Raw genomic sequence first — 12,876 nt, forward strand, 5'->3', positions numbered from 1 at the left:
CTTTCTTTGTGTAAGATAGAAGGGAAAACACAAAAAATATACATGGATCTGTAATTTAAAAAAATAACCAGAAACAAATTGGTTGTAGACAGAGGGATGGGTGGAGACAAGATGGAATGAATGGGAAAGTAATGACAGATCTCTGAATATGACTATTTGAATAGTTCTGATTTTTGGTACTAAACTACAAATTTGTGAGATAAAATATCATCAACAAGAATACTTAAAGGGATAACCTTAAAATAGAGGCAAACTATAGTTTATTTCACAAATGAAATTAAGTATATTTTCATTCATAATGAATGTAATTCTTTTCTTATTTTCTGTTTTCTCTATTCTTCAATTTCCATGTCACTATTATTTCTATAATCAGAAAAACTTATTCTAAATTCAATTTTAAAGATCTAATGTAAACATTTCCATGTTTCTTTCTGTGATATCTTTATGCATGTAATAAAGATTACAGTATATAATTATTATGAAAATTTATTTATTAATAAACAAATTTATTTATTATTTATTTTTTATTTATTAAAAAACACTATCTAAAACACATAATTGGAGAAACCCATAATGGAAATATCATGGATACATGGTTTATGTAGCTTTTATAAAAATCATTTTTCTAAATCAATATTCAATTGACCAGATAAAATAAGTTTACACTGATCTTGGTAGCAAATTGAGCAACTTTTTCTTGCACAGTTGTTGGATAATCTCTCTTGTCCTTTTATCACAAACATGCATTCATCAATCTGAGGCTTATTTGTCTTCTCTTTTCCATATGTTTCCTATTACATGTTTTTCTCTTATAAAAATGTTCATTAAGGAAAAATAAGTATTAGTTAATATAATAATAATTTAACATCATAGAACTTTAAATATAAAAGGATTTATTTAGTTCATGAACTTGGTTGATCAAATTATTTTATCTTTTAAAAACATTTGAAAGACAACTATTGCAACTGAGAACATGATGGCATCAATAAATAGGATGATACAATGATAGCATTCATACATTCCATCATTCCAAGAGAAGGGATTTCAGAAAAAAGAAGTCACTGCTATCTCTAAGATTTTTCCGTGACTCATGATGGTTTTTAGATATTTCATGAATTTAAATGAAGAGAAGACTGAAGAGTTAAAAACAAGCTCAGCATTTCCTACTTTTGCTCATGTGCTTATTTATACGATGAACCCCCCAAAATTAAAAGAGTTAAATAGATAAAGCAAAAAACACAGCAGTGATCTAAACCAACCCTGCTTGTCAAGCTTAGCTCTGTGGCTTCCTCTTCAGGATTGCTAAAATAGAATAGGCAGATTATTTAAATTACTGCCAGTGCTATTCCCTGCTTTAGGTCCTTCCCATTCAGTTCTTTCAATAAAGCAACTCTGTTGAGAGTCACTTTACTAAATGGGTTTGCAAGGTCATACGATGAAAGCAGACTGCCACATACCTGCATAAATGTTTGAATAGAACTGTTTCATAAAACAGAGGTGAACATATTTAATAGGAATTTCTCAGGATGCATAAAGTAACATACAAACTGTACAGCATATAGTAAGTACCCAAAATGTTGCCTTTTACCACTGTGCTGTTACTACAACCTCTCCTGGCATGAGGTTGGATCCAACAGAGGCTGAAATTATAGATGCCACCTCACTTGCACTTCTATTTTTGTAATATTTTGCTCTATTGAAAGAGCCTAGCAATTCTTTCAATTAACTTTGAATATCCCAGCCTCTATATTTAAAGTCTTTTGTCTCACCTAAATTGTAACCCTACACTGTTTAGTCAGAGTTTCCACTCTGGGTATCTAAATGAAATAGTCAGGTATTGGAATACAAAACAATATGATATGAATTATCAATATGCTATTATAGGCATCACCCTTCAAGAATGGCAATGCTTATTGTATCCTGCAATAGAAAGGACACTATAAATTAGACAAAGTCATTTCTAGTTCTGGACTACTTCATTGTTTAAATGACTTTAGTAAAACTTCTAGACTTTTCTGAGTTTAAATTACTGTTGTGTAAGATAATATACTTCTTCCTAGTTATCTGTACTCCATAGAAATACTAGGGCAAAGAAATGCCTTTTGTAGACCAAAGGGCTAGAAGTGTTGTATATTGTTTCCCACATCAGTGTGTTGTCCTTGCTACTGATGCTATGTTCTATTTAAATTCACCTATAGGAACCTCTAGAAAATGCTTTATTAATATTCTGAGTAGGGATTAACTAATGTAGGAGGAATTTCAATGGGAAGCAAAAGCTTTTCAACTCTCCCTCCAATTTGCCCTATTCTCCCAAAAACAATGTTTTTCTTTGTTCTCTATTTTTTTTATTTAAAAATTAATTTAGCCCTGCTAAATTTAAATCTGCAAAAAATATATGTTGATTTTATTAACCCCATTTTTTCCCTTGTCCATGAAGTTTGTCCCCCAAATTATACCATTCATAGGTAATATGAAAAATAATTAATACCCAGGTCATCCCAGGCCCTGACCAATCAAAATAGATGCACAAATGCTGCAGCACTGGAAGACGTTCCTGGATTACTAGACTATGAGTATTCTCACCCTTCCCTAAAAGTCTCTTACCAGCTTCCTGGCTTTCTTTCCTTAATTCCAATCTCCCCTGCCACCCTCCATCTACTATTATGTGGCAAGACAGCTTACTTCAAGATGCTAGATTAACTTTGAACATGTATCCTCTAACTGAAGGCTAGAGACCTCAATCATCTTCAAGTGTAAATTTTGCATAACTTCCCTTATCCTTAATTCTGACCCTAGCATACATGCTACTGCCTTGAAATGCCACCTCATCTTGTTATGCCCTTGAGTTGCATTTATCTTGATTTCCATTTCAGAATGATTTTAGATTTACTTTTAAATAATGAAAGGGCTCATTAAACAAACAAACTAGAACATTGGTGTAAGCTTTAAAATTCAAATTATCTTAGCTTTAAGCCAAGGCATGTTAAAAGAATAAAAGAACAGGGGTTAGATTTGGATAAAACACCATAGGGCAAATGTTAGATTCAACCTGTTGAGTAACCGAAAAGTTTTCTCCTCTCATCTTCCAGAAGAGGCAGAATTTAAAAGACACTTTTATTTGTTAGCCTCTACTGCCTCAGCTTAGCTGCCAGAAGTACCCAAATCCCACCCAGACACCAAGGCAGTCACCAAATCTAAGAAACCAGGTAACAATATATTATACTTCTTTTGAAATGGCAAGAAAAGTATAACAATATTTGTCAAGTGCATATTATGTAGCAGTGGCATTGTAAAAGTAATTTAAATGTACTTTATCTCTGCAATTGCTCTTAAATACATTTTTTCTTCCATGAGTAAACATGTATGAATATGAAAAGGCATTGAAATCTTCAGTCAGGTCTATTCTTCCTTTGTGAATCTAGCGAAACAGTTTTGACCAAGTTAGCAAAATTGTCCTTATATGCCACTCATTTGCACAAAGCTTTAGAAAGTGATCCTCAGTGTTTTTTTGTTTGTTTATTTATTTGTTTGTTTTTGTTGTTGTTTTCATTGGCTGGGTGAGGGGGAGAAGAGTCAGGTCATACATAGAAAACCATAGTATTTATATAGTGGGCTGTGGGAGACTGAAATGACTTCTGTAACACTGCCAAGAACCAGGACAGAACCTGCACAAAAAACGAGAAAGCTGAGCAAATTAGTATCTTGGCACTCAAGTAGATTATTAAATGAATAACAGAAGTTAATAATCTCTGGACTAGAAGACAAATTAAGTAATTATTCTAAGAAGAGCAAAAAAAAAAAAATTAACTTACCCTGCAGATAAGGAAACAAGGTGAAATCATGAATATCTCTATATAATTTATACTCAACACCTTTCAATAGCTATTACTTGGGTATACTAAATAAGAACCATAAACTGCTCTTTTATTCTGCCACTTTTTCTCCTCCATATGACATTATTATGCAAACCTTTAGTGGGGACAAAAGCATTTAGTTGTGAAATTCACAGATGTCCATCTCTGCCAATAGTGATTAATGCTATGTTGCAAGTTTTATAATTTTTATGGGAATGCCACTTATCTTTATTAAATTGCCCTGAATGAAATATGTATTTATAAAATTAAAGGAATTAGCTGGAACTCTTCGCAGCATTTAGAGAGAGCATAATTTCTATAATATTCATAAAATTAGAATGAGCTCCTTTAAAATTTCATCATTTTTTAAATGAAAGAGATAAGGTCAGTGAGTACTGGGAGAAAATACATACTATATTTTGACTTAGAGAGAAAGACAAAGGATAGTTTGAAAAATAGAAACAATAGGTTTATTTTGTTTTGTTTTTTAAGAAGCAAATTTTGGGATCATTTACTCTAATCCCCACCTGACATAATACATCTTCAACTCCTATGAACAATGGTAACTTAGTGCAAACCTGATATTAGAATAAATTCCTCTCAATCAACAAACTCATTAATTCTATGGCATAGTATTTTCTGAACACTGCAAAAGGAGGTTTTATATAAAATGATTTATAAAGATGCTACAAGTCTGCAAAAGCACTATTATTGGAGAAGTTAAGGGACATTTAAAACAGGGTCCTGTCTTAGATTGGCCTCATGCTGAAATAAAGAGACTAATGGAAGTCTTCCAGTAGCAAAACTGAAAGTGAACCTAGAAACTCCCAAAAATACACAGTGAGGCCTCGAGGCATTTAAAATTTTTTTCCCTTGTTTTCAACAAGCCTGCACTGTAACTTTTCCCTTTTCCATTTGGGTTAAACAATAAATTTTCTTTTTGTCTTATATCAATTTGAGGTTGGTTTCTACTTTTTAAAACAAAATAACTTTTATTTAAGCAGAAATTTATTACTAATAATGATATGAAGATAATTACTAGACCTAAAAGGTAGAACTTTGCACCAAAATAAAATGAGGGCAGTTAGGACTTGACAACCCAAATTTTAGAAAATTTAAATATTTGCACTTTCTCTTGGCACTTTAGACCATGTTTATTTTCTTGTGTTGACCATTGACTATCAAGACTGAAGAGTGAAGGCATTACAATAGATTTTAACTTTTAAATTGTCTATAAGAGAAAATAAAGAGACAATACCAGCAAAGACACTTAGCTAGTTAAATATATTTACCGTTCTTTCTCTTACATGGTCAAATGTCATATAACATTTTTTCTTGTTAAATTGCCTCTACTTTAAGTTTAGTGTTGACATTATGAAAATTTCAGAGTATCATAGAAGTCAGAATAATAATATATTTTAGAGTAACCAGGCTTTCCCAAGCATTGCTCTGAATGCTTACCAGATAATAGTTTGTACTCAACTGAGATATAGCATGAGGGATAATAATGACTTTCCAGGCTGAGCCATGCCAGCACCTTGCTTTAATTAGTTACCTAATGGCTGGAAGCCATTGCCAAGGTCTCCTGCATTAGGTAGAGCCATGGATGGCTAGACAGATCCATTCTATTCAGAGATCAGGGATAAGAGACTTTATAGGTATAGCTTTTAGTTTTGTAGATGACTTAGCAGGAGTTCTGCATAGGCCATCTATCAAAAAGAGCCACACAATGAAATCTATATTCATGTGATTGCAGAAAAATGCCAAACTTGACAAAGAGGTATCTACTCTTCAATATTTTAGCCAACTTTGTTCAAGGAGAATTGTACTGTGAAATAGATTATAATTTCTATAGGAAAAGCACTTTACATTCCAGGGAAAAGCCTGAGAGACTCTGGATAATGATTCATCCTGGCAGAAAGAACATTTGTTGGACAGATTGGATGACCATGAAGCTTCAATATCTGCATCCCTGTCCCTATCCTCTCTATGGCGTGGTCCCAGGTAAGGATTGCTAACCACTCTATCCTGCCTACTGGCCACAGGGGCAAACATACCAACCAAGCCAAACCAAACAGAAAGTCTCCCTGAGATTGTAGAATTGAAAGTAAAGAATTAAGGAGAGTCTATTCCTGCGATTTCATAAAGATTTAAGCCTGGAAACTATTCTTAGCTATTGACAATTAAACAATAAAGTCAAGACAGAAAAATTCAGAGGTAAAAGATGGAAAGCGAGAACTCTACAATTCAATTCCCTGTTGCTGGTTTTTCTGTCAGGAAAACCCCTTTACAATTCTTTCCAATCTGACTCTCGAGTCAAGGAAGTCTTTAATACTTTCCTATTTTTCCACTATAACTGAAGAAGTCTAAAAAGAGAGTTTACCAGTAGAAAAAAAGGGACAATGAAAAATTGATGAAAGGAAAAACAAGTAAGGCTTTAAGTAATAGTTCCCGCACACCAAACTGTCTGTGCTGATAGTTGATTATACATTGGTTAAATTGATTGCAACAACATTTCTTTTTCATCAAACATTTCCATTTTAGTATACTGGCATGTCCATTCCTCAAGGAAAATACCTACCCCAATATGTATTACTTGTTTAATTATGTTCTTAATTTATTGTGCATTTCCATTCAGAACTTAAAATGACTTAGCTTACCCCTGAAAATATGGAGTAAGAGCCAATAAATACCCAAACCAAGATTTTGACTGTTGATAATTCACTCTTGGTTCTAAAATCTATTTTCTGGTAAGCCACAATTCATTACATACATTTTGACAATTATCAAATAAGTTATTAAAAATTATCTAGGAGAGAACCAGCAAGATGGTGGCAGAATAAAGAGCTCCTAGAGTCAGCTCTTGCTACAGGGCAGTTAGCAAACACCCAGAGCACTCTGGAGCTAGCTGAAGTACCTGTTTGGGGGCTCCAGGAGGTCAGAAGAGCATCCTGCAACGTCCTTGGGGCCGTGGAAAGAGGAGACTGCCCATCTGCAGAGAAGACTCATAAATAGAGTGCTCCATGCCACAGAGGCCAGTGCCCATCCTCCACTGGAGGCACAAGCCACTTCAGGAGCTGTTCCGCAGCTGGAAATGAAAGTTCCATTTGCCCAGAATGGTGGAGGAAGAGATGGTTGGGCACCAATTTCAGCTCTGATGAGGAAATTCAGTGGGCTACAGTAGAATCCTGAGGTCAGCTAAGGTTTGAGACTGAGACTGTCCAGATCAGAAAGATACTGGGAGCTGCCATCTTAACTCTGCACCTGGCAAGAGAGGAAGCGAGACAGACTGAAAATTCCAGTGTTGGTGGGGACTGGCTTCTTCCCATCCAGATCATACTGCAAGTCTAGCCTAGGCTCCAGTACCACCACCAGCAGAGAGGAAGCTACGGGGACCTGCACCACTCTCTCCAGGAAATTGCGGGACAAGCCGCAGAGGCTGGTGATTATCCTACTCTGTCAGCACAAGCTGCGCCAGGAGCTGCTCTGTGATGGGAATTGGAAGCTCCATTTCCCAGAAATAGGGGGCGAGGAAACAGTTGGCTGCCAATTTCAGCTACTGATTGGGAGACTTGTCAGGCTAAGAGATGACCCTGGAAACAGCTGGAGTGAGAACCAACCCAAGTCAGAAAGAGGCCAGTAGCCACCATTCTGACTCCACCCCCAGAATGAGGGGAAGCCTGGCTGACAGTTTCTTTCATGCAGATCAGCCTGTAGCCTGCCTAGGATTCAACCCTGCCTCTGGCAGGGAGGAGGCTGAGGAGCCCTGCGCCAGCCTATACAGGTAACTGCAGGGAACCTCGGCTTGCATAGAGTGAAAATCAGAGGTCTACCAGGGCAATTGCGGTCATCTTAGGACCCGCACTGCATAGATTGCTGCCCACACCTGCAGCTCCATCCCTGCTCCATCACCAGGTAGGTGAAAAAGGGACGTAAGTCTCTATCCGTCTCTCTGGGCAACTATAGTCTAGGCCTACACATGGATTATTTCACACAACTGGGACTCTGTCCCTACCCCTGGCAAGGGAGAAAGTTGGAAGAAGTTTCATCAGTCCCTGGTGCAATGAAGGCAGCTTGAGCTTCCACAGCATACAGTACCAACTACATGCTTGGCTTGGCTCTTACTGCATACCAGCAAGGGAGATATGATAGGAAGCCCTAAACTAGAGAGAAAACCTGCACTCAGAAAAAATACTCTAGTAAGCCAGATGAGAAGACACCAACCAAAAATTACAATCCACACCAAGAACAGGAAGCTATGGCCTAGTTAAAGGAACACGATAAGCCCCCAGATGACATAAAGGAGTTGAGACAACTAATTATAGATGTTCAAACAAATCTCCTTAATAAATTCAATGATATGGCTAAAGAGAAAGGATATTAAGAAGACATTGGATGACCACAAAGAAGGATTTGAAAGCGTACATAGACAAGTAGCAGATCATATGGGAATAAAAGGTGCAATCAATGAAATTAAAAGAACATTGGAATCATATAATAGCAGATTTGAGGAGGCAGAAGAAAGGATTGGTGAACTTGAAGAAATGGTCTCTGAAAGTGAACATGCAAAAGAATAGATGAAGAAAAAAATGGAGAAAATTGAACAAGGTCTCAGGGAACTAAATGACAGCAAAAGGCATGCAAACATGTGTCATGGGTGTCCCAGAAGGAGAAGAGAAGGGAAAAGGGACAGAGGAATATTTAAAGAAATAATGGTAGAAAATTTCCCAACCCTATTGAAGGATATAGGTATCTCTGTCCAAAAAGCATAACACAATCCCATCCAAAAAAATCCAAATAGACCAACGCCAAGACACATAGTCATCAGAATCTCAAGGGCCAAAGACAAAAAGAGAATTCTGAGAGCAGCAAGAGAAAAGGAATGCATAATATATAAGGGATATCCAATATGATTAAGTGCTGATTTCTCACTAGAAACAGTGGAGGCAAGAAGACAGAGGTCTGATATATTTAAGATACTACAAGAGAAAAATTTCCAGCTAAGAATCTTATATCCAGCAAGATTGTCTTTCAAAAATGAGGACAAAATTAGAATATTCGCAGATATACAGAAACTGAGAGAATTTCTAAACAAGAGACCAGATTTTCAGGATATATTAAAGGGTATGTTAGAGCCTGAAAAGAAAAAACAGGAGAGAGGGGCCTGGAAGAGAGTCTAGAAATGAAGATTATATTAATAAAAGTAACTAAAAGTGTCAAAAGAGCAGTGAAAATAAAATATGACAGATAAAAGTCAAATAATCAGGAATAAACTTAACCAATGATGTAAAGCACTTGTATTCAGAAAAGTGCAACTCATGTTAAACAAATCAAAAAAGCCCTAAATAAATGGAAGAACATTCCATGCTCATGGATTGGAAGATTAAATATCATTAAGATGTCAATTCTACTCAAATTAATATACAGATTTAATGCAATCCCGATAAAAATTCCACCAGCATTAAAGAAAAAATTGAAAATATGAACATTAAATTTATTTGAAAGGGTGAGGAGTCATGAATAGCCAGAAACATCATAAAAAGGAAAAGTGAACCCACATCTCCAGACTTAAATCATAATACCTACCTATAGTTGTAAAAACAATATGGTACTGGCCTAAAGACAGAGACAATAGACCAATGGAACCAAATTTATGGTTTAGAAACAGACCCTCTCAGGTATGGTCAAGTGATTGTTGACTAGTCTGTCAAACCCACACAGCTCGGGCAGAACAATCCATTCAACAAATGGTGCTGAAAGAATTGGACATCCATAGCTGAGGGAAGGAAGGAGGACCCGTATCACACCTTATCCAAAAACTAACTCAAAGTGGATCAAGAAAATTAAAATTAAAAGCAAGAACTATAAAACTTCTGGAAGAAAATATTGGAAAATATTTTCAAGACCTGGTATTAGGTGGTGGATTCTTAAAGGAGATAAGAGAAGGACTGAGTGGACTACTGATATTTAATGTATGTAGAAGTTTTAATTAGCTTTACTGTAAAAGTGTGGAAATGTTTAGAGTGGATGGTAACACAGTGAGTAACAGCTAGTTTATAATGGGGATGTGGCTGAAAATGGTAGTCAAGTTATGTAATTGCCAATTGACAGAATGCTTGAGAATAATCTAGGAAGTGGATAGCACAGTAAACCAAGAGGTGGGTGAGAATTGTGGTTGATGGTACAGATGCAAGAGTGTCCTTTGTTAGCTAGAACAAATGTATATCACTACTGCAGGGTGTTGGAAATATGGAGAAGTATAGGAAAAATATAGCTGCAGTAACCTATGGACTGTAGTTAGTAGTAATAATATAATATTCTTGCATCTATGCAAAAGATGTACCATAGTGATACTGAGGCAGTATGGACAATGTGAGCCAAATGTGCACTATGGAAATGGCAATAATCAGATGATACTATTTTGTCTGTAGCAAATGGCACACCACATTTTGCTATATTGATGGAGGGGTGTTGTTTGGGAATTCTGCACATGTGCATGACTTTTTTATAAGTTTACAACTTCTGTCACAAAAAAACATTTTTAAAAATAATAATAGGGTGGGTTGGGAAAAAAACACACAAAATGTAAGATAAGAACTATGATTAGTGGTAAGATTTTGACAGTTTTCTTTCATAGTTTGTGACAAATGTCTCTGGACAATGCAAGGTGTTGGTGGAGAGTTGATGTCTGGGACCCCTCTATGATGTTATGCATGCTTGCTTTGTAAGTTCCAAATTTACTATACACTTAAATGAATGTTCATATATAAATGATATAAGGATAATAATCAGATTCGTTAGGGGAAAATACTTTGTTTAGTAGTAATATTTTGACAATGCTCTTTAATCATTAGTTAAAAAGTTTTAAAAATAATGCAAGTTATTTGTGAAAGGATGAGATGTTACATGTTTGTTTGATATTACATATGTTTGTTTTATAAGTTCACAACTATTGTACATTTATTGTTTATGTATGTTTATGTAGGAGTGATATATTTCAATAAATTTTAAAAAAAAAGAAAAAAAATTATCTAAGATCATTCAAGTGGAAACTAATTGTTCTATCTCCAAACAGATTTCTCTATGTCCACCTCCCTTCTCCCTCCCTCCTCCATCCCTCTCTCTCTCTCTCTCTCAAGATTGTTATGGTGAATGTTATTAGTGTGTCTTGTTCAAGAAAGTGAGAATTGAGACCCTGAGAATTAAAAAGCAGGAACAAAAACAAGATTTGCAGATCTTTTCTTCCTTATCTTCCCTATACTATATCAAATAATGCCATAATAGATAACAGCAATTCATAAATTTGGGGAAATACATAGTCTGGTTGACTGAGGTAACAAAAAAAATGCTGAAAAATGCATATAAAAGGTTAAGTCATGAAAAACATCTTAAAATGTGCCATCAAAATTTTTTAAATTATATTTTAAACATATAACACAAAAATACCATTTACCATAAGTGCATATTTCTTTGAAGGATCTTGAAACAACTTTTGGTATTTTGGAAAAAGTATAGAGCTTAGAGCCACACATACTGAATTTGAATTTTGCTGCTTTCACTCAGTATACCTAGGCATTCAAAACACTGCTTTTAATTTTTACCTTCAATGAATTGGATACTTTGCATAATTAATTTGTATATTAAAATGTTAATAGAAGCTAATGAATAATATGTAATATACTAATTATAGTACATGGATGATAGCATCTACTCAATAAGTGCAAGACTTATTTTTAGTAATTTTTACTAGTATTTACATGCATGTTAAAAATAAGCAGTATATTAATTAAACCGAATTTTAACTGAGTCATGGACATATATAAGGCATGGAGATTTAAGAAAACTTGATAACAACTGATCATTCTCAGTTGTCTTTCATTAAATGAAAGCTTGATATTTCTTTAGTTATTTGAATTTGTAAATATGAAATTTAACTTTAATCATTTTGAGGTAAAAACAAAGACATGGCCACAACAAGCTAATAACAATTAAAACAGAAAATAAAATTAACTCATCTGTGTGTGGGAATTATGGATAAGAGAGAAGTATAGAAGGAAAACCAATTTATGACTTTCAAAGAAAGATAAAGTGAATTAATAAATTAAAATAAATAAATTAGCAAATACTCTTTATATGATATTTATTTAATTGTACAATGTAGAATTCTATTGAGTCTATTCAATAAAATAAATAAAACATTTGCTAAAGGACTACAAAGTAATATAATTAATTTATTTTTAACAAAAAGGAAATATTTATTTGTGAAAACAATCCTTTCAAACAGAAAAAATTGCAGAAAAATACAAATTCTGTCTATCTCTAAAGTAAATAAGAATACTATGAAAATAAGTATTAGAAAAAAGTCACTAAAATATGTCATAAAAAATAAGCCACTGATATCCACATAGTTTACATATAGTTAAAACCCCCACATTTTTAGAATACCATTAATCCAAATATAACTGAAATTCTTCCTCTTGAATTATATTTTACTTTTGTGAAAGACAGATAAAAATGGTTGTATAGCCCATATTCATTTTGTTGCCATCTAGGTTATCAAGCTTTTTTACTAATTTGCTTGAACATCATCAGGAAATATTTTTGGTTCATGCCAGCAACCAGATCCATCTATCCATCCTCAATGAACAAATTCTATATTATTGAGGAAAATCGAAAGTATATGCATTGGTTTCTAAAAAGTTGCATGATTCACATAAATAGATAATGTTTCTTAACTTTATCTTTTACAAATCCAAATGAAAGAATACTTTCATGAAATCATAGACTAAATATAATCTAAGAATCAACATAAGCAAATTAGCTATAAAATGTAAATATATTAATAAGGCAGAAAACCTACATACAGACATATTTTGGAATTTTTAAGGAATTATTTGTCTTTCCAGAGAAAACAAAACCAAACATTCTTAAAAAGTATTTTGAAATAATTCTTTAAAAATATTTTTCAAAGAAATCTTAGTATATGAAGAAAATTTTATGTATGCATATTTATGTATATCTT

Source organism: Dasypus novemcinctus, chromosome 15, assembly GCF_030445035.2.
Source record: "Dasypus novemcinctus isolate mDasNov1 chromosome 15, mDasNov1.1.hap2, whole genome shotgun sequence".
In the NCBI taxonomy this organism is placed as follows: Eukaryota; Metazoa; Chordata; class Mammalia; order Cingulata; family Dasypodidae; genus Dasypus; species Dasypus novemcinctus.